Source organism: Miniopterus schreibersii, assembly GCF_964146895.1.
Source record: "Miniopterus schreibersii genome assembly, chromosome: 2".
NCBI classification, from domain to species: domain Eukaryota; kingdom Metazoa; phylum Chordata; class Mammalia; order Chiroptera; family Miniopteridae; genus Miniopterus; species Miniopterus schreibersii.
This window is the reverse complement of record NC_138102.1, coordinates 185,599,327-185,619,629: the sequence shown is the minus strand read 5'-3', so window position 1 is coordinate 185,619,629 and position 20,303 is coordinate 185,599,327. Positions and strand designations below refer to the sequence as shown.

Below are 20,303 nucleotides of genomic sequence, written 5' to 3'. Positions count from 1 at the left end.
ACTGATATGCAATGAACAAGTCACCTCGCCTTTAAATATGTTTCTATAGCCCACTTTCTAATAACTGCAGGAGAATCCGTGGCTCAGACGTTCCCCGTGTAACTCCTCTGCCCCGCTCTTCCTTGTCGGCTGTCTGGGAGATTCCAGCGCGCTGCTGTGAGCCCTGCCCGCCCAGCCCTGGTCATTCCCTTCCGGAGACTTGGGAGAGTGACTAATGTCACAGAGGATTTGCTTTTTTAAAGGCTCTTGACTATGTTACCAACTGACCCTCCAGGAAGGGTGAATGGATTATTCCAGCACCAGCAGCTCACCAGTGTGAGTGGGTGTGGTTTTTACAGAGATGTCTTAGCTCTACCTGGCAGGAGGCCTGTCCTAGCAGGAGCCCCACTGTTCCTGGTGGCCCCACTGTGGATGGCTGTTTTCACTTCTGCTCGACAACCCTAAGGAGTGTGGGGCAGGGAGGACCTGGCCCCACGGTCCCTGACCCTGGGAAGGCTGACCCCTACTTGCCCCTGGAGGCCACCGAGTACTTTTCACTGCTGTTTGCTGGCGCTGTCAGGACTGCTTGGCCCACTTCCCAGGTACGAGGTATGAAAGGCCCTCCAGCTTCCCACCAGGCCCACCCGGCTCTTCCCTGTGGCGTGGAGGGGGGTGTCCACCATTGTAAGGCCAACAGTCTTGGGCACATTTCTGCTAGGAAGCAGGGCTCCTGCATCAAGCAGTCACCCCCAGGACCCACCCCACCCCTGCAGGCCTCCCTCCATCAGGCCCCCGTCACAGCAGCACAGGGAGTCTTGTATGACCCTCGAGTGGACCATCTTGGCTCAGTCACACAGGGGCTCGGCCCAAAACCTGGGGCTGGCTCAGGGCACCCACTCCACATTCGTCCATCTTGGTTACAAGCAAGGCCACCAAGGACACTAGAGGCACAAAGCCCTGGCATCCTTCCTCCGAGGCCCCATCCTTCCCTCCACTGGGCCTCAACCTTCCCTCATTGGACAGTCCCTCCCTAACTGCTGCCGGGCCCCACCCTTCTTAAAACCCTGTGATGCTCCACCACCCCAGTGTGGCCCCCTGCTGCTCTCAGGGGGGGGGGGCACCTCTCATCCTTCCTCCATCACTGCCTCCCATTTCTCCAGCCACATGCCGTTCCCTCCGAAGGGGATGACCTCACCCACACCACCTTCCCAGCTCCTCCTCCCTTTACTCCCACTGTATATAAATAAAAACAGCAGCAAGTGTTATTGAGCAAGTACCTGAGCCGGGCTCAGCTCAGCTACCACCTCCTCCAGGAAGCTTTCTGGGATTGATCCTGCGGCTATGACAAGCCACTCCTGCAGGGCCTGGCCCTTCCAGCCTTGGTAACAAGTCTGGAGTTTCCGGAGAGCAAGGACTTCAGTCTTCAGGGTCCCCAGAGCCCGGCCCAGGCAGGGCCTGTTGCCAGTGTCAAGTCATATCCTGTTTTGGGGGGAGCAAGTCCAGGACAGCAGGGCCTGGTTAAAGCGAGCAGCCAAGCCCTGATACAAAGAAGAGGGCCGGTCAGAAATTAATTCAAACCATCCAGTTTCAAACATGCAATCATCTGGAAACAAAAATTTGAAACTTGTTCTTGTAGGAGAGGGATTAACATGCAAACGGAAACTAGAAACAATGTTCACCTTTCTGTTACGAGAGCAATTGCTTTTCCAGTGTAATCCTGCTGTGTGACCTGGACAGGAGTCCTCCCAGCTGCCCTCAGTGATCACCAGGGCCTTCTGGCTCCGAGGCTGGGTGCAGGATTTCCACGCTGATTGCCGATGGTGCCTACCCTCCAATCAGCAGAACGTCCGGGGGTAGCTGGGCCTCGGGAGTGAGGATGAGTCTCCTTCTGGAACTCTCTGCAAAGTTCAATGCAGACGCTTCACTCTCAGTGGCCCTGCCCCACCCTCCCCCTTCCAGTGGTTGGAGCTCCTGGCCTGTGGCGGGAGGGCCAATGGCCTTATGCACGTTCAACACATCTGCGTGGTCCTCCCCTTGCACCCTGGGACAGACAGACAGGGGCATCTGTGCTGTGTCCCCATTTCTCGGTCCTCACAAACATCCTTCCATCTCAGTGGCCCGAGAGACCTGTGTGAGAGCTGCAGGCCACCCCTAAGGGCCCTCCTCGTGGTTTACTGACTGCCGGGTACCCGGGTCGTCCTCTGAGAGCCGCCAGGTTAGAGGGCTCCAGGGGAATCTGGGGACCCGACAGGAGACCCACACCATCCAACAGGGTCGGGAACGCTGTGGTGCGGAGAGGAAGGGATGCCACGAAGGGGACCCATCTCGTGAAGGCCTGGCCGTGACCATGGCATCTGCAACTTGTTTGGGTGAAACGACAGATACGCGGCCCCGGCAAGTTGCTCCCAATGCTGCGTTTGCTCAGCTCGAAGAAATGGCCTTTCTCTCGAGATTGTCTTCCTTCTCAAAAAGCAGGTTTAAAAATATCCTTGCAAAAGAGGAAATTATAATTATTCTAAAGGCTCCAACATGGAAAAATAGAAAGTTGGCAATCTTCAGGAGGTCTGCAATGTTTCCTTTGAAATTTGACCAGTCTGTGGATTCCAGATGTCTGAGAATCCTTCCTGCCCGCTCCCCGCTGAGGCCCAGGGAGAGTCAGGGCGCTAGGCCCAGCTTACAGCCTGCAGTGGCTCCCTATGGCCCTGGGGTTAGAGCCGAACACCTTAAGGAGGCAGGTGGGAGGAGGGAAGGAGGAAGGGGCAGGGGCAGGCTCCTGGAGGAGGTGGGGTCTGCGCCAAGGGGCACAGGTGGCCGCCACCAGGTGGGTGGACACTGGAGACCGGAGGGTCCTGCGCCTCGGCTCCCTGGCCAACGGCTGCCCCACTGTGGCCCTGCCTTTCTTAGGGGGCGGGGGACTCCTGGTAGAATGGGTGGGGAGTGGGGGTGCTGACAGGGGACCGGGCAGCAGGGGGACGGTAGGGGGCTCCTGGCAGGGAACCTGGGGGGCTCCGGGCCGCCTGCCCAGACGCGCTGCCAGGCTGATTAGCATGGGCCGGGGGCGCCGCTGGCCGAGCTGGCACGTCCCCCGCGCGCCCAGCTGGCCCCGCCGAGACACAAAGCGCCTCAGACGGCGGGGCGCTCGGCCATTCACGCGCGGGGCGCGCGGTTCCCGCCGCCCCGGGAGGAACAGCGCGCGGGCCGGGCGGGGCTCGGCCTCCCCGCGCTCCTGACCTTGACCCTTTGTGACTGGAGCGCATGCAAATCGCGGCGGGGCCGCGCCAAGCCCCGAGGGCGCTGCGCCGCCCGGGGTGCCCGGGGGAACAAAGCGCCACTGTCCCCGCGGGCCGCGGGCTGGGAACAGCGCACGAGCGGGCCCGGAATGCCAATGCGGCCGGCCGGCCTGGGCGCGTCCCCAGGCCTCGGCCCTTTGGGTGGCTGTCTCCCTTCCGCCTCCCGGGCTCTCCTCCATTCCTGCCCTCTTCTTAAATGCTCTCCACGCCTGGTGACGAAAGAAAGGTCTCCCCAGCCACAGCCCCCCCAGAGCCGCCCTGCTCTGCGCGTTGGGTCCCGCTCCATCTCCCTCCCGGGGCACACTCCTCCTCCCCGCAGTTCAGCGTCTGGCCTTTGTCACTGGGCCCTTCCTTTGTCCCTGGCACCCTTCCCCAAGGTCCCCTTTAAAGGCTGCCGGCATGGGTCTCCTTGGCTGAGCCCCGTCCCTGCTGCCCCAGGTGTCCCCATCACGGGACATCAGCTTGTCAACAGGGGCCTATCAGTCCCATAAGTGGCCGTGTGGCCTTACAAGGAGGAAGGACCGGGAGGGACCTCTCCATCAGTCCGTCACGAAGTTACAAGTTGCTAAATGGAGCCCGGAAAGGTTGTGCCAGGCCCAAACGAGATGGGCGAGAGGGCACCTGTCCTCGCCGTGGAAGAACTGGCTTTCACGCACACAGACGTGACCAAGGGATTCCAGCACCTTCTGTGAATCTGAATGGGACACATTTGAAATAGGAGGCAGAGCCCCAACTCGGAGTCAGACGTGCCGGCCGCGAATGGCTGGTGACCGGTCACTTGCCCTCCTGGGACTCAGTGTCCCCATCCGACAAGGGGTCAGGGGCCTGCTTGCCCCCCTCACAGAGGCAGTGGACGTGAGGGTTGGTCCTCGGGGTCCACGAGGTTGCCCAGGCGTGAGGGCGGCCCCGTGTGTGCGAGCAGGTGTGCGGGGAGAGCACACCCTGTCCATTCCCACCGAGCCGCTGGGCACTCAGTTCCAACATGCAGAGGGGCCAGGACAGGAGCAAGAGGTTCAGAGGGGATGACCTTGAGCAAGACACTCCCTCTCTGGGCCTCAGTTTCCCCGGGTGTTAAATGAGGGGGTTGTAGGGAGGATCCTGAGGATTCTGCCGGCTTAGACAGAAATGAGTCCGTAGAACCACTTGTTGCTGCTAGAGCACAGGGCTGCTTCCTCCGGCCAGGGCTCCTGACCCTGCTGCCTTGATTGGTTTCCAGCACCTGCCTCACCCACCGAGGCCGCCTTTGGGCTGGATACTGGGACAGAGCCCCCAGCGGGCATGAGACCCTGTCCTTGTCCTTGGGGGGCTCAGAGCCTGGCTGGAGGCTGCGGGGTGGGCAGGAAGGACCAAGAGCAGGTGGTGAGTGTGGCGAGGGAGAAACCCTGCTGGGTGGTGGGCCTGGTGCATCAGGAGAACAGAGGAGGCAACCGAGGGGCCCTGAAGGGCCTTGGGAGGGGGCTGCTGAGCACTCCAGGCAGAGGGACAACTCTGGGGACAGAGGGAGCTCCTAGGACACGGGTCACTCCTGCAGAGGGAACACTCCAGGGACAGGGACCATTCCAGGCAGAGGGAGTCTTTTATTTTATTTTATTATTATTATTTTTAAAATATATCTTTATTGATTTTAGAGCACGGAAAGGAGAGGGAGAGAGAGAGAGAGAAACATCAATGATGAGAGAGTCACTGATCGAGCCCGTAACCCGGGCATGTGCCCTGACCGGGAATCGAACCCCGATCGCCTGGATCCTAGGTCGACGCTCAACCACTGAGCCACACCCGGCCGGGCCAGAGGGAGTATTTTAAAAGGCAAAGGTTGGCTCAGTGGTTAGAGCGTCGGCCCGCGGACTAAAGGGTCTCAGGTTCGGCCCCAGCCAAGGGCACGTGCCTCGGTTGCAGGCTCAGCCCGGGGTCGGGGCGGGTGCGGGAGGCAACCAATCGATGTGTGTCTCTCACATTGATGTTTCTCTCTCTCTCCCCCCCTTCCACTCCCTCTGAAAAGTAATGGAAAAAATATCCTCTGGTGAAGATTTAAAAAAAAAAAAAGCCGAAGGACACAGAGAATCACTAGGGAAACCGCTCCTCGGGCAGACGTCCCTGCTGCTTTGCGTTTACGTCTCCACGGTGCCTCATGGGGGGGGGCAGTACTCGAAGCACCCAAGTAAAAATGAAAGGCAGGCGCCGTGGGCTGAGGGAGGGTCAGGACGGGGCCTGGGGCGGGGAGGGGAGGGAAGCACTGTCTGCCCGGAGCAGGAGTCGCAGGCGGGCCCCTCTCGCCCTCAGAGCAGAGCGGACTCCTCAGCCCGGCGCCCAGGTGCCCTAAGGGGCAGCGGCCCAGCGGACCGCGCCTTCCAGGTCCCAGCGCCGCTGAGGAGTCCGGTCTGCAGGCCTCGCGGCCCCGAGGGGGGTGCCGGGCCCAGGGCCGGGGCTGCCGCTCTCAGCGTGAGCACAGCCCGGAGGCTGCAGGGCTCCTGGCAGGACTTGGGGGTCAGGGAAGCTTTCTGGGGGAAGCGACGGCAAAGGGCTGATCTGATTCTCGCAAGCAGAATGGCGGGTGAAGGGGCCCAGCGCGGTGAGCCCGGGCCCAGGGCGCACCCTCCCCTTCCTCTTGCTCAGCATCTGGCTGCTCCAGGGTCCGAGCTGAAACCTCCAGGGGGCGGCTGGGGGAGGGGAGGAGGGCCACGTTCGAATGACCAAGTTCTCCTAACAGTAAAATACAATTTCTGAAATAAAATTGCTAAGTCATGGTTGACTGGTCTCCATTTCCAAAGACACATTTTGAAAACAAACAAAACCCAGGAGGGCTGGCAAGCCCCAGAGGTCGGCCGCCGCCGTCCTCGACACTCCTGGGCATCCTGGCAAGTCAGACCCGACAGGCCCTGGACATCACGCCCCGGCTGCCGAGCAACCGAAGAGGAGCCTGAGGCCCTAGGGGCCCTCGTCTTAGGCCAAGGCGGCCAGGGAGAGAACCAGGCCTCCCGCCTTCCTGGTCTTTCCACTACTTCACCGGATTCCTCAGGAATTAGCAATGGAAAAGCGATCCCACGCCGGGGGAAGAGCGAGTCATATTTTCCATCCTGGCTCTTTGTGAGCACCTGGGACTTGGTGGGTCCCCTCCCAGATCATGCAGAGGAGCTGGGTTGTATCACGGGGGAGGGGAGAGGGCGGGGGCGGGGGGGGGGACAATTAAGGAAACTTCTTTGGCTGCGCTAACACCATGGGTGGGGCTCCGGTGTAAAATCAGCCCTAGAGGCCACCAGCTGGCGACAGTCCCAACCGCCTCTTCCCGTTGGCTGTCAAGGCCCTGGGGCCAGGGGATCAGGGGACTGCTGGCTGGGCTGGCCGGGGCTGGCCGGAGGGCGATGGCCGGGTCTCAGAGGCTCTGAGGCGCAGGAGAGGAGGAAGGAAGCGCCGACACTCGGCTCTGGTCCCAGGGCGTGTTCTGCTCTTGTCCTGGGCAGACAGGAAAGCTGAGCAGCTAGCGCTGGAGCCTGGCTCTCTGCTCCCTGGTCCTGTGCCCTTAGACAGGCTGCTGCAGCTCCCGGGGGCTCCCTCTCCTCCTCTGTGAAATCAGACAGCAACCCCAGCACCGTGCCTGGCGCGTAGTAAGTGCTCAGTAAACCTCAGCATTTGCTTGCGACTCATCGTGGACTCACACTCTGCCTCGGTCGTGCGGTCACAGAACTCTCTGTGTTGTCCTTTCTTCCCCATTTCTTCCCATCCCCAAGGCCCGAGGTCCCGCACTGCTCCAGATGGAACGAGCTGGGAGCTGGAGAGAAGGCGCCTGAGTCTCCGAGACCTAGCAGTGGCATCCAAGGCAAGGCTTGCTGGGCAGGGTTGCTCTGCCCATCTCCCTGGGGACAAATTTAGACACTGAAGCCCACAGCTTCATGAGTGGTAGGGGGTCTATGAGGGAAGAGGCAAAGGAAGGTGTCCGTCCCCGTTGAGCTAGCAGGAGATCACCTTCTGTATCCATGGCTAAGCTGGTCTCTCTCCTCCCTCCCTCTCCCCTCCTTTCCTTCCTTCTTTCTCTCTAAACTCTATTAGTAGCTGCTTCTGTGCTGGTCCCTGTTAGTTGCTGGAAACAGAGTAAAACCAACAGCGTTGACTGTCGTCTTCACGCTCATGATAAACAGAGCGCAAAGCAGCAGGTAGGAGCAAGTGGCCCAGAGCCACACTGTCCAGTGCAACCTCCTGCGACGGTCGGAATGCTCTCTCTGCACTGCCTGGGACAGTAGCCACTGGCCACACTTTGTGACGCCTGAGCACTTGGACTGTGGTTAGTGCTACTGTGGAGCTGAACTTTACATTTTATGTCATTTTAATCCATTGAAGTTTAAATGTGAATAGTGGCCTGTGGCTCGTGACTACCATGTTCATGGACAGCGCAGATTCAGAGTTACAGCCCGGCCCATCACTCTGTGTTAGTGTTCATAGCGTTTATTCTATTTCTTCAAATTCGTGAGCTTAGTTTTGTAATCCATCCCTGCACAATGACATACATGTGTCCAGTCTGGCTTCCTTGAGAGCAGAGCCCGAGGCCGAGGCTGCGGCAATTCAGTCGGGAATGAATGGTTGTCCCAGGGGAAACCTAGGAAAGCTGCTTTGTCAGGCTCACCACCCCTACCAGGGACAAGTGCTTGATCCTACAGGAACTTCCGGGTACCTATGAAATACATCTCCTGACTGCCCACCCAGGGGATAAGAGGGGGGAGCATTTGTCCGGCACCCCACACCCCCACCCTTGGTCAGGGATGGCTCCATGGAGACTGGCTTCCTGGCTGCCCTGGGATGTGTGAGTGTGAGTGCAGGATGGGTTCCCCGGGTGTCCTAAGTCACATTCTCAGAGAAGCGTCACTCTCATCTGCTTCTGACTTGGATGGAGTCTCACCTGCCACAGAGTTACCTGCAAGCTGCTGGCCGGCAGCAAGCTCTGCGCGTTTTTTAAACAAGATTATTAGTGGGGCGAGCAACAGTTTCCGCCGCTGCAGCTGGTCTGAGGTCCTGATTGTTACCCGTCACCTCCATTCTCCACCACACTCTGCAGAGAAGCATCTCCACCGGCCTGGGCTGCCTGGCTGGTGAGGGGACCGAGGCCTTAGCGGCCGAGGGTCCCTCCGAGCATTGCCCTTGCTGGGCTGTGGCCGCTGCTGTTTGCCTACTCATGTGATCACCATGGTGGAAGCAACGGAGGCACCGGGTGAAGTCCCTGGTTCTGAGACATGCTCCGGCCTTTCCCCACAAGCCTAGCTCCTCTTGATCAGCACCAATTGCCCTGCCAGCTTCACGACTGATTTTTTGGCCTGTTGGGACCCTACCATGAGAAGGCCCCAAATAATCAATATTTAGTTGAGGCCTAAAGATTAGTGGAATCTTTAGCTTGCTCCCTGGTGGGAGGATCCCTCCCTGGGAACCAGGACCTCGAGTTTAACAAAGCCCGTGTCTGTGGGGATGGCAGAGGAACCAACCCTACTGCCTGGGCCCCTGTGTTCCCCTTGGTTTCTGGACCATCGCATTCCAACACTGGGGACACAGTGCCCGTGTCCAAGTTTCTCTCTGGCCCTCCGGCGTTGAAAGCCACTCGCTGCTCACCAGATTTCGAAGGGATGAACAGGACAGCAAGTGAGTTCTGTAAAGAAAGAATCCTTGTCTGCATTGGTCACTGCTATATCTCTAGCACCTAGAACAGTGTTGAAGTCCAAACAGGAACTCAATATATATTAGCAAAATAAATTAAGTAATTCCAAGTGGAATTTAATGTCAGCAAAATGAATTATAAAGCAAACATGTTCCAAGCGTACAGGACTGTCGCTGGGATGGGTGGATCAGTACACAGGATAGGAAGAAATGAAGGCGTGGGTTTCCCTGATGGAGCAGACGGTGCTTATTTTTTAAATCAGGGGTGGAGAAATTGGCAACCATTCTGAAAAATAACATGATATTAGACCCATGTTTCTCTTCTTGAACCAAAATAAACTTGAGATGGATTAAGAATCCTAAGGTAAAAAAAAAAAAAAAAGAGAGACCATAAATACACTGAGAGAAAATATAAATATTCACATAATTTTGAGGTAAATAAAAAGTCCTCCTAAGCAACCACACCCACATCAGGGACCATAAAAAAAATAAAGGAGATTTTTGCTACATAAAAATAAGTGTCCACATGGGGAGAAATAGCATAAGCGGAGTAGAAAAGCAAATAGCAAACTGGGAAAAAATATGTAACTGACAAAATACGGTTGACCCCTGAACAGCACAGGTTTGAACTGCGTGGTTCACTTATAGCTGGACTTTTTTCAGTAAATACCTCTCCTGTCTTTGACCCACAGTTGGGAGTCCGTGGATTCAAAGGGCTGACTGTGTGCTGATCTACACCATGCTATGTATAGGACTTGAGTGTCCATGGGTTTGGGTGTCTGAGGGGGGTCCTGGGACCAATTCCCCATGGATACCGAGAGACAGCTAAGTTTTAGGGGAGTCAAACGTTACACATGGAATTTTAATTCTGTGTGGGTGGGGGAAGTCGGCGCCCCTAACCCCCACATTGTTCAAGGGTCAGCTGTGGTTCTAACTCGATGTACCAAAATCCCCTTGCAGATCAACAAGGCAAAATATTTGCAAAGGAAATGGGAAGGAAACTTACAGAAGAGAAAGTTTAAATTTCCAATGCCTACGGAAAAGGTTTCATTTAAAGGGTGCCAATTAGTCAAAGATAAAATTTTAAACTGTTAGATTGGAAAAGCTTATAGAAATATTAAAGAAAGTGCCTATAAAAGGGTAGAGTTCATGGGAGGAACACGCATGAGCTGCTGGTGAGACAGATTGGGGAAATGTCCTGGAGGCAAAGTGGGCAACGTTCATTCATTAAACAAATATTTACGGAACTTCTCCGTGTGCCAGGCACGTGGTAACCACGCACCGCCCGTCCTCGCCCTCGTTTCCCGTCCGGTGGAGCCGGGGAGATAGACATGAAAGAAGAAAGTACACAAACAAGTTTGTAATTACTGCAGTTGTAGGAAGTTCTTATAAATGTGTTTAACAAGGGGACCTAGCCTGGTCAGGATTATTGGGGAGGCTTCCCTAAGGGGGTGATTCTGAAGCCAAGTCTAGCGTGATGAGAAGGAAGAATTTAGCCAGGAGAGCAGCGAGGAAAGCTGTTCGGGCAGAGGAAACGGCGCTTGGAAAGTTCTGATGAATCCTAGGACTGTCCCCTACCCTCCTACACCTGTGGTCCCTGGTTATGTTCTGGCCCCTGCTAATCTTTCTTGACTCAGCTGCTGATTTCAGAGCTGCTACAATGTATTCTTCAGTAGCCAGTTTTCAAACAAAAAGTGTTAGCCCATCAAAGAAATAAGGCGTGTCTCTCTCACAAAGGACGTCAACGGGCATGAACCCCAAGTGGGCTCGGATGTCAGGCTTAGCAGCAGCATACGTCACAGGAGCTGCTGTAAAATATGTTCAAAGAACTAAAGAAAATTATGTTCAGAGGAAAATATGCTCAAGGAGTTAAATGAAAACATGGTATCAATGAGTGCACAGATAGGGAATCTCCGTGGACAAATGGGAACTACTAAGAGAAATTCGAGGGCTGAAAAGGACCATAACTAAAAATTTAAAAACTTGCTAGATGGACTTCATTTCTGGAAATGGCAGAAGAAACAATGAGTAGACTTGAAGATAAATCAGCAGAGAGTATTCAACCCAAAGGAAAAACGAGAAATAGGGCTGGGGTTAAAGAAGAGAACTTCAGAGATCTGTGGGGCAATAGCAAGTGCTCCAAATTCATGCAACTGGAGCCCCAGAGGGAGAAGAGAGAGACGTAGGGGTAGCAAAAATTGGGGAAAATAAGTTGAAAACTTCCCACTATTCCCATTAACTTACAGGCCCAAGAAGCTCAACAAACCCCAAGCAGAGTAAACACAAGTAAAAACCACTTCTAGGTAAATCATAGTTCAACTTCTGAAAGCCAGAGGAAAGGGGGAACTCTTGAAAGGTTTGGAGAAAAAACAAACAAAAACAAAACCCATTTGTTCTGTGAAGGGGGATTATGATGTGATTAACATCTGGCTTCTCCTGAAGAAACACAGACACATCCAGAGGTTGTCCGAGAGTCCCCCCGAGTAGATATTACTGAGAAGAGAGGGAATTAATATTTTGTCCTGTATTAAACAGGGATTCCCAAGACATGAAGGAAGGTGTGAGCACTCAGATTGGAAACGCCCACGTGAAAGCAGGACAAATGAGAGAACAAAAGGAAAAAAACCTCAACGTTTCACACCAAGGCACAGAAAAATGGAATTTCAGGACCTCTAGGAGAGAGAGAAAAAATTCTAAAAATTATTTAAAGAATTATAAATCACTATACTACTAGTTTTTTATAATTATAAAAATATGACAAAAGTAGGACATATTACCAAAAGTGCTAATAAAGGTTTTTAAGGAACAGCTCTGAGTGGAAGTTAAGCTGTAGGAAACAGAATTAAGGCAAAGGGTTCCTGTCCACAGCAACGCAAGTGAATTTTGTACAACAGACATATAATTGGATTCTGTCTCATAGTAAAGAGAATTCCAAACAGTACACTTTGTTGCCCTGTAGGATATTAACCAGTTTTGTACTGATTAGCAGATTCATTTCCACCTTCCTTTATCATTTCCACTCAACATTGGCTTGAAATCATGGTCATTGTTGGGGAGAGGGGCCTGGGACGGGGGGTGGGGAGGGGCTGGCCAGGGCCAGACTCATCTGTGAGGCCTGAATCTCTCAAGAAGATGCTCTGGCTCCTGGGGTGGGTGGGTGGGTGGGTGGGGAGGATGGATTGTAGGCCCCTCGGCAGCGGCCAAGAGGAGGGAAGCTCGTGGGCACTGAGAAGTCCAGGGGACTTGGGCATGGGTCTGGGGTCTGGGAGTGACACTCCTGGGAGCTAGCATCTGTCTACACTCTGGGACCTGAGGGAAAAGTCCAGTCATGCTAAAGAGTGAGTTAGAGGTCAGAAGTCACAGGAGGTGGGGGGGTCCTGGTTCAGAAATGGCTGGTGCCCTGGCCCAGCTCCAGGAAGCCCTGGTGGGGTGGGTTAGGACACCTGGGAGGCATTCGAGGTCCCAAGAGGGTTCCCAGGTTTCCCCTGCCGTGAAGGTTAGTGGGACCACGGGAGGCTGGAGGCGGGGAAGCCTGCCCAGGAGTGGACGAGCCAGACAGAGCCGCCAGGTGCAAGCCCCAGCTCAGGGCGTTAGGGAGCTCCTGGGCCAGGCCTCCCTGCAGCCACTCAGTCCTGTGCCTCTCCAGAAACCCTCAGCCCCTCCGCCTCCTCTGCAGCTGGCATTGCAGAAACTTGGGGGGGACGTGGGGCTTGGGGCTTGGGCAGGGCTGAAGGTGTGGATGTGGGAACCTCAGAGTGTTTGGTCTTTGAAGCCCGGGAGTGGTTAAGGTCAGGTCGGAGGGCCAGCCGCAGCCCAAAGGAGCGCCCGGGGGGTCGGGGAGCCGCAGGCCCCAGGACAAGGAGCTTCCACTGCGGAAGGGGGTGCGTGGGCCACGTCATAGGCTGGACGGAACTAGAGACAACCTGGGCCTTGGCAAGATGGAGCTCACGTTGACCCTGATAAGGTCCGATTCAGTGGAGGGTGGGGGAGGGACCAGGCTTGGCCCTGTCTTCAGGGGCTGGCGGTGGGAGGGAGCGCAGGTGGGGTGTCTGGAGGTGGGCGTGGTGATCCGGTGTTTTTCTCCGAAGAGGGAGAGACGTGAACACGTGAGCACCCTGGGAGCTGGAGGGCAGGGAGCGGCGGCAGATGCCAGAGATAGAGGGAGGTTGCCGAGGAGGCGAGGGGACGGGTCGGGGCCTGGAGGAGCAGGCGGGGACGCGGAGGGGAGGGCGTGGGCTCCGCACGGCCAGGTTTGGTGCGAGGAAGGTGAGGGAATGCCACCGAGAAGCAGGTGGGTGAGGCAGCGACTTGCCCTGAGGTCAAGGGACCGCCTTTTACCACCCCCCACTCCACCCAGCACCTGGATGGTGATTTATCTGGGAGACAATCTGACGGGCTGTGGCAGCCCCACGGGAAGGTGCTGGAAGGACATCTGAGTCCAGAAACCGCACGTTCCTACAGAGAGCTCTGGGCGCTGGGGGCTGCAGGTTTGTGGGGCCGGGACACCGGGACGGGCAGGTGCCCCCAGGAGGCAGGTGGCAGGTGGGAGCTGACTCAGGCCCTGACTCAGCAGGCGTTGCCACGGAGAGCAGAGGGGCCCCGCGGGAGCTGCCGGCCCCACCAAGCCGCTGAGCCCGGCCCCTGGGAAGGCTCCAGGATGCCTCTCAGTCCGGAGTGGAGGGTGGCTTCCTCTGCCCAAGGCTCAAAGATGCTTTCTGAGCTGGTCCCATGGCCTCTGAGCCCAGGGCTCATACTCACGGGGCGGGAAAGGAAACCCTTCGCCTTCTTCCATGTAACAAAGCTTGTTCACAGTCAACCGGATGTCATTCATTCATTCCCTCATTCCCTCATTCATTCATTCATTCCCTCCTTCCCTCATTCATTCCCTCATTCACACATCCATTCATTAGTCATTCCTCTGTTCATTCTTCCCACGTGTTCGCTGAGGGCCTGCTGTGCCACAGGCCCTGTGCTGAGCCCAGGGACACCACCCAAAGGAGACAGCCTTAGCCCTGCCGCCGAGCCCACGTGAGTTTATGCCGCAGCAGCCAAGCTGATCAAAGGCTGAGAACCCCGAGTTGGCTGAAGGCCAGGAAAGGCCTCCCAAGACCCAGCTAAGGGCTGCCCGAGGGAAAGGGCGGGGTCGGGGTTTAGGTGGCAAAGGCGGGGGTGAGTGGAATGCACCGGCAAGGGCTACAGGCTGTGTGGGCGGCTGGAGCGGGTGTGAGTGGAGGTGACTGGGGCAGGGACAGTTTGGAAAGGTCACTTTGGCGGAGGCATGGAGGCTGCGGGCCTGTGAGGTCAGGCCCGCAGGTAAGGGTGAAGGGGGGTGGCCAGGCTGGCACCGTGGGAGTGCAGCTTCATCCAGACCCACAGCAGAGGCAGGAGGAGCCTGGGAGGGTGCTGAGCTACTGCGGTGGGCTGAGGGGAGGGGGCTGCAGGACATCCAGGGGCAGCTGGACGGGACAGAGGCCCAGTCAGAGCCTGCCTGTGGGTGCTGAGCCTCACATCTCACTGCAGGGCTCCCTCCAAAGCACACGGCCCTGGACTCGGGCCTGTCCAGGGGGTTGGCCTCAAGCCGCAGAGACTGACCTGGCCGAAGGTCGTGGCCTCCCTGGGCCAGCCACATCCAGCAATGAGTGCAGATGAGAGTATAAGGTCCAGCGATTCCCCCAGCCCAGGCCAGCTCTGGTGGCCTGGCTAGTTCCAGAGCTCCCGCAGGGACAGGCCTCTTTCCCTCCCTGCCACAGCAGGGACCCCAGCCCGCCCCTAGCTGACATCCTGCTCCCTAAAGCCGCCCACACGGCTTCCCGAGAGCCCACGCTGCGCACAGGGGGAGCAGAGCATGCTGCCCCTTCTCAGCTCTGGGGACCCAGACCCTGGGGAGGCAGGTGGTCCAGCCCCAAGTGGGGAAGAGCAGGTGAGCTCCACCAGCCCTGACGGAGGCACGGACACAGGGTGAGGGGCTTCTTTAGGCCTGAGAGCTGCTATTTGGGTGACCCCTTGCTTTGACCACCTTCCCTTGGACCTTATACTCTCATCTGCACCTTCCCTCTTTCCTGGAACCCAAACCCCACTTCCCTATGGAGGCAGCCCAGCACCCCTCAGTTTACACCTTCCTGGTCCTTAGGCCTCAGTGCCCGCCAGGGCCACTGTTCCTGGGAGGAATCAGTGTCCCACTTCCTTGGTCTCTGAGCTCCAGGATGGCAGGAACCCCTGTGATCAAGACGCCAACGGAGACCCCTCTGTGAGCTCAGGGCTGCTCTGGGTCTCCCCATGAAGCATCAATTCAGGGGAGCGTGGCTGGTTTGGGAGGAAATCCCAGGAGGCACGAGGAGGGAGTGAAGTATGGCAGGAAGGGGACACACCCCATACAGCATGTGTCCCCAACCTGGTCGATTCTGAGGCATGGGGCTCAGTCCCCTGGCAAGTGATGGGCCGGTGTGAGGTCAGCTCCGAGTTACTGCACCAAGGGGGGCATTCCTCTCTCAGCTCCATCGTCCTAGGGGTGGGACCTGCTTCGGGCACTGGCACCCTGACACTTTGGGTTTGTCTGGCCCAGGGCCAGCATCTGTCCCCAGAGGTGGCAAAAACAAACTTGACATGTGGGCGGGCCTGTGTCTGGTCACTCTCTGGGGGTGCCCCGTGTTAGCGCACCCAGAAGTGAAGAGAGGAACCCCACTCCTTTAACTAAGGAGCACCTGCTGTCTCCCAGGGGCTAAGGCAGGGCACTGTGGGCCCCAGTGCAGAGCTGAGGGTGGAGCCTGCCCCGGCCTCCTCCCCCACCCCCAGCCCCAGCTCATTCCCCAGGGCCCCAGGGACAGGCCTGGGGCCTGGCAGCTCACCCAGGCCTGGCCTAGTCTACACCCCTGTCCCGCCAGGCAGGCCCAGTTGGCTGCCGTGAGCCCTGAACAGCCTAGCCTTTGTCCCGGCTGGGCGGGCGGGCGGTCCCAGGCTCCGCTTCCTCAGGGCCCAGCTTGTTTTCCCAGGCCCGGCCAGGCAGGCAGGAGCAGGGACGCCATGGAAACAACACAGGCCACCTGTCCCGCCCGCCTAGCTCTTCCCTCTGCCCAGTGCTTTCAGTCTCTGCAGACCTCCTGGCGTGCTGGCCCTGCCCCAGCTGGGCCCTGGGCAGAGCAGCTCTCATTGCCCCAGCTCCCGCCTGCCCCGGGACCTCAGCTGGGCTATGCAGAGAGAGACAAGGGGCTTCTGGCACTCTGGGGGCCCCTCAGCCCTCCTCAGATGTAGTCTCTGAGGGTACCGAGGGCCCCTCCCTCTGCTGCATGCCCCCTCCCTACTCCAGCCATGCACCCCTGGGGCCCAGGAAGAAGGGCAGCTCAGGGAAATGCTCTCTGATTGCTCCAGTATGAAATAGGCTACCTTGAAAGGTGGTGAGCTCCCCATCATGTGAGACATGCAAGCGTAGACTCCTGGAGTTCTTATAAGGGAATCCTTGTTGGGCGTGTGTAAAATTAATTGGTTGAATGAATGAGCACAAGACGAGTTCATTGACTCATTCCTTCATTCAGTAGACATCAGTTGGTGTTCATCCTTTGGGCTGAACATATACTAGTGAGGTTGCAGTCACGATCCCTGCCTTCCCAGGAGGCGGAGTCATGTGGATAAGAGGAGGGAGGGGGAGACGCACACACGGGTGAATAACTCCCCCGGTCAGGCAGGTTAGGAGTCCCAAGGGACCACAGGAAGTGTGAGTTCAGTGCACTACTCCATGGGCGGGGAAATGCCACACAGAACCAGAAGAACTCCCCGGAGCTCTGGGTCCACAATTATTCAAGCTGCAAAGGTCCATGGGAGTTCCAAGGAGGGGAGACCCCTTTCTGGTTTGGGGACTGACGCAGGAGCAGCTCTATGAATGAGGCTGCCGTGAGACGGGACATTATACATTCGTTCAACGAACCTTCCCCAAGCCCCGATTACATGGCAGGAGGCAGAACCCTGAGAGGGTTTGGGAAGAAGCTGTCCTCGGGGCTGAATTCCAGGTGAGGGTCATCTTATTTCACGGGGCCACGGGGCAGGAACGGCACCAGGTGTTAGACCCGTGGGGTCAGACCAGACCTGGGTTCAGCAACCTCGGTACCTGAGTTCTGGCTAGGAAAGAATTCAGAGCCAAGACTCAAACTGTAAGAGAACATTTTATTTAGAAAATCGCAGAGGTGGGAAAAGTAATTCATAGGAGAAATGGGCTTAGGAAACAAGTTATAGAGGCAAAGGAAGGGCCCTAGCAGCTTGGGAGTGAGGAAGGTAATGGTGGGTGGGGGGAGGGGAAAGGGAAAGGCACATGCTCCTGGGAGGGGGAGAGCACAGGGTCCTCAGTCCTAAGGGTTTTAAGGGAGGAGATTTTAGGGGAGGCCCCAGGGGAAGATCTTAATAGAATGTTCAACAGTTTTCCAGGTGCGTCCTTTCAGGGTCGTGATCTCCACTGATTGATTTGTGGGCACCAGGGCAGGGGGTCATTAGTCAATGCAGCTGGTCCTGAGGTCAGCCGTGGGGTCGCTTGTCTGTTTTTGCTGCTTTTCTGGGCCTGGAGCTGAAATACAACTGAGGTCTAGATGTTATCTTTAGGGAGGAACTGCTCAGGGGGTCCAAACCATGTGACCAGCGATATGCTGGGGAGGAAAGGTCACCTGGAGGGCGAGGTCCCACCCTCCAACTGTCCTTTGCTAGGCACCCAGGGCCTTCTGTACCTGCCCGATCATCCTTGCTCTGCTCACGTCTGTAACTGCCGACCACAGCTGGGTGGAAGGGCCAAGCCGTTCTGAGCTTCTCGCCTATTCTCGTCAGCTGGGGCTGCAACAGACCACCCCAAACAGTGACATAAAAATGTGTGCATTTTTGCCCAGCCGGGCGTGGCTCAGCAGTTGAGCGTCGACCTGGGATCCAGGCGATCGGGGTTCGATTCCCGGTCAGGGCACATGCCCAGGTTGCGGGCTCGATCAATAACTCTCTCATCATTGATGTTTCTATCTCTCTCTCTCCCTCTCCTTTCCTCTCTCTGAAATCAATAAAGATATATTAAAAAAAAAAAAAAGTGTGCATTTTATTCTGCTCACGAGTTCTGCGGCCAGGTGTTGTGAAAGGGCACAGAGGGGACAACTCAGCTCTGCGTTAGCTGCTGCCTCACCTAGGGCCACTCCAGGGCTGGGGCTGGCAGCCCTGAGCTAACGGACAGGCTTCTTTCATGTCTGGAGCCTGGGCCCGGTTGACGCGCAGGCTGGAGCTGTCAACCAGCGCCTCCCCGGCCTCCGCATGCTACTTGGGCTTCCTCCCAGCATGGAGGTCTCAGGGTGCTTGAACTCCCTTCTTACAAGGGGACTCAGGACTCCAGGGCAGAGGCTGTGTGGCCTTCTACGCCACCACCTTGGAAGGTGCCCAGCGGCCCTGCTGTCACAGCTGGTCGAAGTGGTCACCCGTCTGCCCAGACTCAAGAGGAGAGGACACAGACTCTGCCTCTCGATGGGAGGAGGACCGGGGACTTGCAGCCATATTTAAAACTGATGCACTACGGCCTGTTCCTAGCCTCCAATTTCCTCCTCTCCTCTGAAAATTCTACCATGTGCCGGAGCTGGGCTTAAATCCCGAGCCAGAAAACCTTACTGCTAACTCCTGTCCCCAGCACCACTTCCTGCTCACCTGTGTCCCCTTGGCTATGACCTCTGACTATGAACATAGACTGTCGTGAGCACAACACTTCTCACATTAGAACCACGCCCATGTGTTCACACATTTATGGGTTTTTTTTTTTTAGTCTCAAAGCAAGCCTGTGAGACATTTCAGAGGAGGGGACATCTTGCCTGGAGCTTTGCAGGATGAGTAGGAGTTCTTCTCCAGATAAGAGTTTGAAAAAAGGTATGGTGAGCTTGGGCACATGTGCATTCAGGTATGGCTGGAGGGCAGTTTCACTTACCCTGGGGCAAGGGGGGGTTTTAATGGGAAGTACACCCAATAGACCTGTGTCATAGGGGGACCCCTGTGGTCCTGACAGTGTGAAGCCTGGAGGCTGGCCCAGGAGGGGCTGGTGTTGGTGCCTGTGGAGGCCCCTCCCCGCCAAGAGCCTGCCTGCCTGTGCCTCCTATTCTCTCTCTTTTTTTTTTTTCCAATCCTCACCTGAGGACATTTTTTCCATTGATTTTTCAGAGAGAGTGGAAAGGAGGGAGAGAGAGAGAGACGAATATTGAAGTGAAAGAGACACATTGATTGGTTGCCTCCTGCAAGCACCCCGACTGGGACTGGGGATCGAACCTGCATCAAAATGAGACCCTTTAGTGTGCGGGCCTGGTGCTCTAACCACTGAGCAACACCGGCCAGGGCTCCTGCTCTATTTTTTAACATGGTTCAAGGGTCCCTTTAACCATTCCCTGGGACGGGTGGGTGGGCATCGTTAGCACCATTTTGTTCATGAGGAAACAGAGGCTCCGAGAGGTTTCTCAGATCCAAGCCGGGCGGGGGGCTGGGGCCGGGCTGGGAGCTCCTCTTGTTGGCCCCATGTCCTCACCGCTGGGCACCCACCTCGGTCTGGGCCTCCCGCCCCAGCACCCCAGCTCCCCGCGGCGCCCCCCCCACTGGGCCCTGCCCGCGTGCTCGGGAAGCGCCCGGAGCCAGCTGCAGCCGGGCCTCTGGTTTACATCAGCCGGGAGTCGGTCACGTGCTCGCTCAGGGCCACCGCTCCGGCCCGCAGGGGGAGGCCCGAGCGAGGGGGAGGGGAGCTGGGGGGAAACTGAGGCCCAGGAGCGGGAGGGCTTGGGTCCTGTTATGGCTCACACCTGGCTCCCCTCCTGCCCAGCCGCTCGGCTCCAGCTCTTGGGATAAATCGCCTGCCTGCCCGGTAACGGCGGGCCAGCCGTGGGCACTGCCATTCCGCCGCCTGCTCCAGCCCAGCCTGGTCACCCCGAAAAGCTGACAAAAGCCAGCTGCCCTCCCAGCGGTCGCTCGGCAGGCAGACACCCGGAGGCGTGACGCCTGCCCTCGTCTGGCACGGGCGGCTGCCAGCAGGGCTTGGAAAGCGCCTCTCCCCTGCGCTCCCAGGGGCTCCGCCAGCCTTTCCGGAATGGCTTCCCGATGAGGTAATGCGCTCGGAGCGCGGGAGGAGGCGCGGGGAAGCGCTCTGGCCGGGGCCCAGCGCGGCCGCCGCGGCTGCCAGGCCGCCCGCCCTCCACCCCAGGCTGCCCGCGTGGGGCCGGGGCCCAGGTGGGGAGCAGCACTCTGCCGGACGCTGGGTAGCCTGGCCCTGGGGCAGTTGGGGGGCCTGGGACATGTACTAATCATGCCAGCCCTCAGGACGCTGCCCTGGCACAGAGCCACTGTCCCACGCCCCCGGGAGACCGAGGCCCAGAGAGGCGTGCTGTGCCCAGTGTCCGCAGGCTGGAAGGCACCCCTGGGGGC

The 20,303-nt window shown here is 57.4% G+C and overlaps 1 long non-coding RNA gene across 1 annotated transcript; it reads right to left on the bottom strand.

Moving 5' to 3' along the window:
• Positions 1–17,038: 17,038 nt before the first annotated feature.
• LOC308553814 lies at positions 17,039–19,852 on the bottom strand. The gene is made up of 3 exons (XR_013998288.1): positions 19,685–19,852; positions 17,609–17,711; positions 17,039–17,462 (listed from the first exon to the last, which is right to left on the bottom strand). It is a non-coding gene; the product is annotated as an uncharacterized lncRNA (long non-coding RNA).
• Between the last annotated feature and the right edge of the window lie 451 nt (positions 19,853–20,303).